This window comes from Lactuca serriola, chromosome 9 (assembly GCF_051521515.1).
Source record: "Lactuca serriola cultivar US96UC23 chromosome 9, Lser_US96UC23_V15, whole genome shotgun sequence".
NCBI classification, from domain to species: Eukaryota; Viridiplantae; Streptophyta; class Magnoliopsida; order Asterales; family Asteraceae; genus Lactuca; species Lactuca serriola.
Window position 1 is genome coordinate 18,832,907 of NC_136416.1, and position 8,712 is coordinate 18,841,618.

Here is an 8,712-nt window from a genome sequence, read left to right on the forward strand (position 1 = left end):
ATCAACCTATCAATGTGAGATTTCATCCCTAGGATGTGAGCACACACGGGTTTGCCATCTTGATGTTCCATTTCCAACAGGGATTCGGTGATCTTGAACCTTTCAAATCTTCGATCATATGGGTTAGGGAGAACAACGGGAGGAAGAGGAGGAAGTGAAATCAAGCTAGTCCACATTGATCTCTCACTTTGAATCAAGCTTTCACTTTCATTAGGAACACTTTTTCCTTGGGATTCGGGAATATCATGGTTAGACATCTACAAAACGGGAGAAAATTCACGTTTAAGTTGATTGATTCCTTAATAAAACACCCAAATGAGTTATTCAGGCTAGGATCCAATACAATATTCTACAACCTAGAAAAGGGATGCCGTAATCTAGTTGCAAAATATTGAAGGTAGGTAAATGACGATTTACCAATTTCCACCATGAAAAACGAAAAGGAAGATTAAGTTTTAAATGAATTGAAACTCCTAGATCTTTTGAGATTCATTGAACTTTTCAATGGCATGTTTAATCTCGATTATGCCCTACTATTTGTGACTGGGATGCCGAGGATCACAAACAAGGTGTGAATAACCATACGAATCACGTGGTGCGCCTAATGCTACTATCACCTAATCAATGTGCCGGTTAGCCACACACGCTCCATTGATCTATGATAAGCATCGAGCCACCCTTCGCCACCAATGTCATCCCCAAATTAGTGTGCCGGTTAACTACACACGCTCCACTAACGTTTGACAAGGGTACGAAGTGTAATTCCATGGGTTAGCATACAATTTCACATTTTTCCTAAAGTAACTATGATTTGGGAATTTGAAAAAGCATTTAGTTACTTTGTACTTCATTATACTTATAATGGAAGGTTTCTGTCCTATCCTACCCGTTCGGCTAACGACCCTCCACTAGTCAAGAGTGCGGTGGGTAAGAGTGGATACCCATTCAATCGCCATTTTATAGGCAATTTCCTTAAACACCCCTTATAGATCAGCTTCGTGAATGAGGCCTACTAACGGTAAGACTGACTATTTACTCATACATATATATAATATTAGACTTTTAATGTTATATATAGTATAGGGTGTATTTTACACTTTAAAATACTAGGTGGTTTAACTTAGTAAATTATACTTTTAATTTAGTTAAATGTAAACCAAAACTTTATGGGTTTATTAAATCACTTTTAATTATACACTTTAATTAATTAATAAAACATAAGGGTGTGATTTGAACTTTTCAAATTACTAGGGTTTTAGAATTTAACATTTCAAAAATTAAACTTTTAATCAAATTTTAAATTCCAAAACTTGAGGGCAAGTTTTGAAACATTTCAAAACATTAGGGATCAAACAATAAATAATTCAAATTAAACAATTAATTTTACAATTATCTATATTTGACCTAATCTTATTTTAGTCACTAGATAATTACCAAATAATTTGAAATAATCCATATTTATCATATAAACAACCAATATTTAAAAGATTTGAAATTATCTATTGTTTTTGGCATGGATAAACACTTAATTAAGATAAAATTCGGATTTTAACTTCAAAAAACGAATTAGGCATCAAGTCCAAGTCAAAACAGCAGCAAAAACCCGAAAAACCCTAATTCTGACGAACTGACTCGCCGAGTCAGGCCTGGACTCGTCGAGTAGGGCCCAACTCGCCGAGTCCAGGTACTGACTCGCCGAGTTGAGTCGGGTAGGGACCAAAAATCGTATTTTCAGCAATTAAAGCAGTTAAGCATCACATACAACTGAAACCAATCAAATCTCTGATACCACTGATGGGTTTTAGGCATAAGAACAATCCTATGTGCTCATACAAACCCTAATGCTTGGATCTAGGTTTCTCTGTTGTACATGCTTTGGATCCAAGACTAACAAACTTAGATCTAACATATTATAAACTGAATTAGGGTTTATAGAATTACCTTTGATTGTTATATAGCAATAACAATCAATTCCTTGCTTGGATTGGCTTCAAAAGCTTAGTGCCTCAAATGTTGCACCTCTAATGGAGTCACAAACACCACTAAGCGACTTGGATGAAGAGGGAAGAGAGGGGAGGCACCAAAAACGGCTGGAAACCCTAGAGAATCAGTTGTCCACGTTTTTGGAGCCTAAGGGGTCCTTTATATACTTGTGTGGGCTGCTAGGGTTTTAGTCAAAACCCTAATGGACAACTTAAATTCTAAGTAGCCCATGGAACCTTCTGGATAAGGCCATGGACAAAAATATGATGGGCTTCCATCATAATTTCGTTCACCCCTTACTCCTTTAGCATTCATTAGCCCAATAACTCAATTATCCAATAATTGCAGTCCAGTCCCCTAAATTTAATTAATCTCTTTTAGCCACAAAATTAATTAACAATTAATTCTTGACTAATATTAATTAAACAATATGATTTCTCCTTTAATATATTATTCTCATAATATATTAATAAATCATATTTAAACCTTTCTCTCCTTAAATCATCCTACATATTGCTATGGTGAAGGCAACCCAAAATGACCATGCTCATAATCGGGTCAAGTACATACCGAAATAGTTATGGACTTAGACACTAATCCAACAGTCTCCCACTTGGATAAGTCTAATAACTATTTTCCGTATGACTTCAGAACCTGATCAGCAATCGTAGCTTTCAAAATCCGCTGTCAACTCTGATGTATGGGCCAGTTTTGAGAAGGTGGCCGTACAAGAAAGCATTTTTGACATCTAACTGACGTATGGGCCAGTTTTGAGAAACTGCAAGAGAAAGTACTGTACGGATGGTGGCCGGTTTAACAACCGGGCTAAAGGTCTGATCACAATCAATGCCAGGGCGCTGGGCTTTTCCATTAGCAACAAGTCGGGCTTTATACCTGGATAAGGAGCCATCTGCATGAAATTTCTTTCAAAATAGCCAAATACAATTAATAACATTAGCATGAGACGGTCTCGGGACTAAGGTCCAAGTTCCATTTGAAATAAGTGCTTTATATTCCTCTGTCATGGCATTACGCCGGTTGGGGTCCGAGAAAGCCTGAGAATAAGATTTGGGAAGAGGTGAAATAGAATCCACATGAAGGTTTAATTTGTTAACCTTCTTGACAATACCACGAGATGACCGAGTGGCCATGGGATGACACGAAGTGGTCGGGTGGGGGGCATGGGTTGTGGAGGTGTGTCAGTGACAGGAGGGGACGCAGAAGAGGGCATCTCGGGTGGTGTGGTCGGTCTTGATTCGGATATGGATGGGGAAACCTGAGTATTTGGTTGTGTGCGAGAGTGGAGGAAGCGATAGGATATAGCATTAGGAGCATCATCAATAATGTGATCAAGGAACTTGTAGGAAGGAGGCTGGTCCGGAGTCATGGAACCAAATGGGAAAGATGTCTCGTCAAAGGTTACATGACGAGAGATGATGATTTTGTTGGTGGCGAGGTTTAAGCATCGATACCCACGGTGTTGTGTCGAGTATCCCAAAAAGACACATGGTATGGTGCGAGGGGATAGTTTACGAGGAGTGACTATATGGGGGAAACAGAGGCATCCAAAAACTCGTAAATGATCATACTTGGGTGTTTGGTTAAATAGTTTCTGAAATGGGGAAATGTTGTGGAGAGTGGTGGAGGGTAGAATATTTATAATGTGAACTGCCATGTGTAATGCTTCAACCCAGTATTTTGGTGGAACATGAGCATGAAAGAGAAGGGTGCGTATGACATTATTGATGGTGCGTAGCATGCGTTCTGATTTGCCATTCTGTTGGGATGTATGAGGACATGAAAAACGAAGCTGAATACCGTGAGAATCGCAGAAGGTGTGAAAATTAGTATTATTGTATTCACCGCCATTATCGGTTTGAAAAGCTTGGATTTTAACACGGAACTGGGTTAAAACATATTGATAAAAGTGTTGAAATTTTCCATTCACATCAGACTTTTTATGCAAAGGATACACCCACAAAAAATGAGAGAAGCTATCTAAGAAAATAACATAATATTTGATTCCACTCAAACTAGTAATCGGGGATGTCCAAACATCGGAATGAATAATTTGGAAAGGAAATTCAACAACAAATTGAGACATTTGAAATGGTAATCTAACATGTTTTCCTAACTGACACGACTGACATAAACTATTTTTGGTTTTGTTGACACAAGGAATTAAAGAACGAGAAACTAAATGCTGAAACACATGATGACCAGGATGACCGAGTCTTTGATGCCAAAGTTGCGGTCCAAAAGAGAGGAGAGCTTAAGCAGAAGGCTTCGTGACCGGATAGAGATCGTCGGTACTGTCACATCGAAGGAGGGTGCGTTTGGTCTGAAAATCATGAGCAGAAAAACCAAACTCATCAAATTCAATAGAACATTTGTTGTCACGGGCAAGACGACGAACATACACAAGATTTTTAATGATATCGGGAGTTATTAACACACTATTTAAACGTAAAGGACGGAAAGAGTATGACCTAGGAAGAAAAGAGTCACTCGTGGCTTTTACCGGGATGCGGGACCCATTACCAATATAGACAGAGGAAGTAGGCAAATTATTTTTAACAGAACTTAGGATACCTTGGTTCGTGTGTAGATGAGCGGTGGCGCCGGTGTCCATATACCAATCGGCGTGGGTGGGGTCATTCAAAGTCATAGTGTTAAAGCTCTGAGGAAGAGTCGTGGCCTGATCCGAAGGGGCTTGTTGTGCCGAGTGCAAGGCTTGGTGAGTAGGTGGAGCGTGCCAGAACGGCTGTTGGCGATTTGGGCCAGGAGAAAAAGAGGAGCGTTGGTGGGCTTGAGCTCCTTGCGGTGTGGGCAGCAACCCATTTGAGCCATACGGTGGTCCGTTAACCACAAATTGGTGAGATGAGATATTATTTGGACCAAGAGAGCATGGCATTGGACCCCAGGGGGTATGTATAATTAATTGTTGACCATTTAAATGTTGACCAAAACCACTTGAAAAACTTTGTTTATGTCCGATACGTCCACCCCCACGTTGAAACCTACCTCCTCTATTAAATCTTCCACCGGTCCTACCACCACCACGTGATTGATTAGAAAAATTATTTCTATAATTTTGAGATTGATTAACATTCCCAGTGGCTTGAACCGAAAGAGCAGTTGGAGAAGAGGGATGATCGGTGTGTGTAACAGAAACGGGCTTGGATGCGTTGACCTTCATGAGTTTTTCTTCAATGGTAAGGGTGGAACGGACCTCCGCAAAAGTTGGAAACGGCTTGCTGTTGCAGATTAGAAGGGAGAGATTGTCATATTTAGTAGGTAAACCATTGAGTGTGTGTATGATCAGATTCCGATCAGTAAGTTTGGCTCCTAGATTCTCAAGCATATCCGCCAGTTTAGACACACGGTTGAGATACTCAAGCATGGAGGAATCCCCCATTGATAAGTTCCTGATTTCAGTGTCTAGCTCCATGAGTCGGTGGTCTTTGTTATCGTAAAAAAGATTTTCAAGGGTGATCCATACGTCATATGTTGTGGTATTTTTCTTTATAATGGAATTGAGTAAGGGTTGTGCAAGAGTACCGTAAATCCAAGCTTTCACAATAGCATCAATTTCCTCCCAATCGGCTGGTGGATCTATGGCAGCAGCTTTGTCTTTAGGTTGGTCGGCTGGGGTTGATGTCGATTCAGTGGTGGGTTTGGGAAGTAGATGAAGGTAAATGCCAAATCCCTTGCAATGATTCTGGAAGAGTTCACGCCATGAGTCATAGTTCTGATGTTCTTGATCAAGGATAAGTGGAACGTGGGTCTTGACGTTTGTGATGCCATATGGTTTCTCAGAATTAGAAGAAGACATGATAGAGCAGCGATCGACAAAAGAGTATCAGGTAAGATTAAATAGGAGAACGAGCTGGAAGAAAATAGTGGCGGCAAAGAGAAGGCGACGACCTGATCGGTACACACACGGGATTTTTACGTTATGAGATCTTGGGATTGATATATGTTATGAATTGAGTTTTAAACAATGATGGTTTTTATGAGTAATGAATGAATTATGTTTTTATAAAATGCGAAAAATTGTTTTGAAATTTACGGTGTTACATACACCCCCTCCCCAACTTTGAGTCTTGCATCGTCCTCGATGCATCCAAAGATAAATTCCTAACATAATAACAAACAAAAAAAACTACAAGCACACAAATCAAATCAAATAAAAATAAATCACACTAACTAGACCTCAATTTCCCTGGGGTCCACGATTGCATTTGGCACGAGCAACAAGCCTTTTAAAACCCTAGGTTACCCATAGTGGGCGAGTGAAGTCTCGTGAAGGTTTGCAATGAACACACCCACAAAGTACCAAAATTGCCAAGTGTAACGTCATTAGCGGGACCATTTACCTCGACCGATATCTATGGAGGATCATATGTTAGTTGGCTTCCCTGAAAGTCAGCCATGAGGTTGTTCACCTTACTTTGAGGAATCACATCATGTGGAATGCATTCTTTGACCTTATGTAAATAAACCATTTTGCATTTAATCTTTCCATGATGACGCTTAAACCTTGATTTGAACAGCCAAGCATAACTTTTACTAATAGACTTCTCGACTTGATGTTTGATATCATGAAACATCTTTATCTTTGATTTGTAGGCAAGTGTGCCATCATGTTTCATGGTCCGTAATTTTTCTTCACTCTAGACTGTCCCTACAAAAAAACAATAAAAGAGTGGAGATTCTGAACTAAAAATAAAACAAAACAAAAAATCAAAAAATGCGTTGACTACTTCAACACAATAGTTTAAGTGCACAATCTCCCCGGAAACGGCGCCAAATTTTGATCGAAGTCGTTGTATCAATCAAAAATAACCTCAAAAACCACTAGATAGCTAGGGTAAGTAAAGGTCGAATCCACAAGGAGTTTGTGGTCAAACTTTGTGCTATAGTAGTCAATGAAAAAGAACTAATACTTGCAATTGTCACGAAAAATATTAAACTAAGATTTAAAAAAAAAAAAAAAAAAAAAAAAAAAAAAACTAGAAACTTTATATTGCAAATGATTACCAATGAAAAAAAGGGTTATTTCAGGTTCAGTGTCGGATGATTAAGACTCACGTGTTTATCTTCCCGTAAATTCCAAATTAATTATGAAAACATAACTAAGGTTAATTAACATGCAATAAATAACTTTGGGCACACAATATGTTGTTCCTACTAATTGTCTTACTCCATGTGTCTAAATGGATTAGGAACAATGAGTGGCTTGACAATATTGTGTCTTGTGATTACCAATTACAATGTTTTGCATTTAAAATCACAAGTTTGAAATAGTATATGTTGATTCAACCGATCGTCTTAGTTCCTAAACTATATGCATTCAGCACGATTAGTGAATTGACAATAAACTATCTTAATTGTAAAATTAAACACATGAATAAAACCCAACTTCAAATATCATAGAAATCATAAATATAAGAACATATAATAACCAAAGTTAATTGGAATAGAAGTAATAATCAAAACATATTCATCAAATCATCCTAAACATTTCCGGAAGTAACCATAAATGGTTTAGCTTTTCATAACAATCAAAAAGCATACAACTTGGATAAAAACAAAGAAATCTGGTATAAAATCCATAAACAAACTAAAAATCATAAAACGAATGATATTTGATGATCAATAAATCATAGAACAATGGAACCTTAGAGAACAAGTAATAGAAGTTGGGTGTGTGTTTGATGGACGCAAGCGTATGATGGCAAAAAAAAAGGGCTAGACATATCTTTTGTTCTTTTCAGATGGGTCTTATCATCTGATTCGATAAGTGATTATTTTCAGATTCAAACCACATATTAAGTGGTAAACAAAGATTTTGAATTGTATAGATTTAGAGCTATCTTTTATTAAGACCTATATCTTTTATTAAGAGTTATTAAGTTGTAAACAAAGGGCCTAAGTAACCCTAACATAGAGTAGATAATTATTTTATAGATTAAAAAAATAGAAAAATGCTCTTTAATTTGATGCACACATGTTGCGCGACCTCAACTAAAATCAAATTTGTAGCTATCTACTTGGTATTAAAATCATAAATAAATAATAAAGTTGTGTGTTTCTACTTTCTAATTTACTTTAATACTAACAAAGTATAAATTTTAAATGTCAATGGTAGGCTTTTCAACGCCTTAAAACATATCTCAATTTGATGCACACATGTTGCTGGATCTCATTTAAAAAACATATTTATATGAACTACTTGGTATTAAAAACAATGATAAATAAATAGTAAAGAAATATGTATTTAATTTATATGGCAATGGTAGTTTCTTCGACACCTACGTCGACATATTAATTTTCCATAAATTTACATTATTACAACGCTCTCAAATAACTTTTTCTTTGAGAAAACTAAGATGATCGATCTTTTATAAGAATATTTAAATAATGATGAAATGTAGATCTGCCAAATTGTAAATCCCTGACTAGGTTTCTAAAGTCGTGGTCGAGTTTGAGTATAATATGAATATGTTGCAAAAACGTGAATAAAAAATTGGAGTCGCAATCCAAGTTGAGTTGAGGCGTCCTGTGTAATTCATACCCAAAACTAAGAACCAATCTAAACCACTCACTGATCAATGGGCGCCGTCCCACCTAACCCCGATCCAACCCAGCTTCTTTCCACCTACTCACTTTTTTCTTTTCTTTTTTTTTTTTTTTTTTTTTTTTTTTATTAGAGTAAATTACACG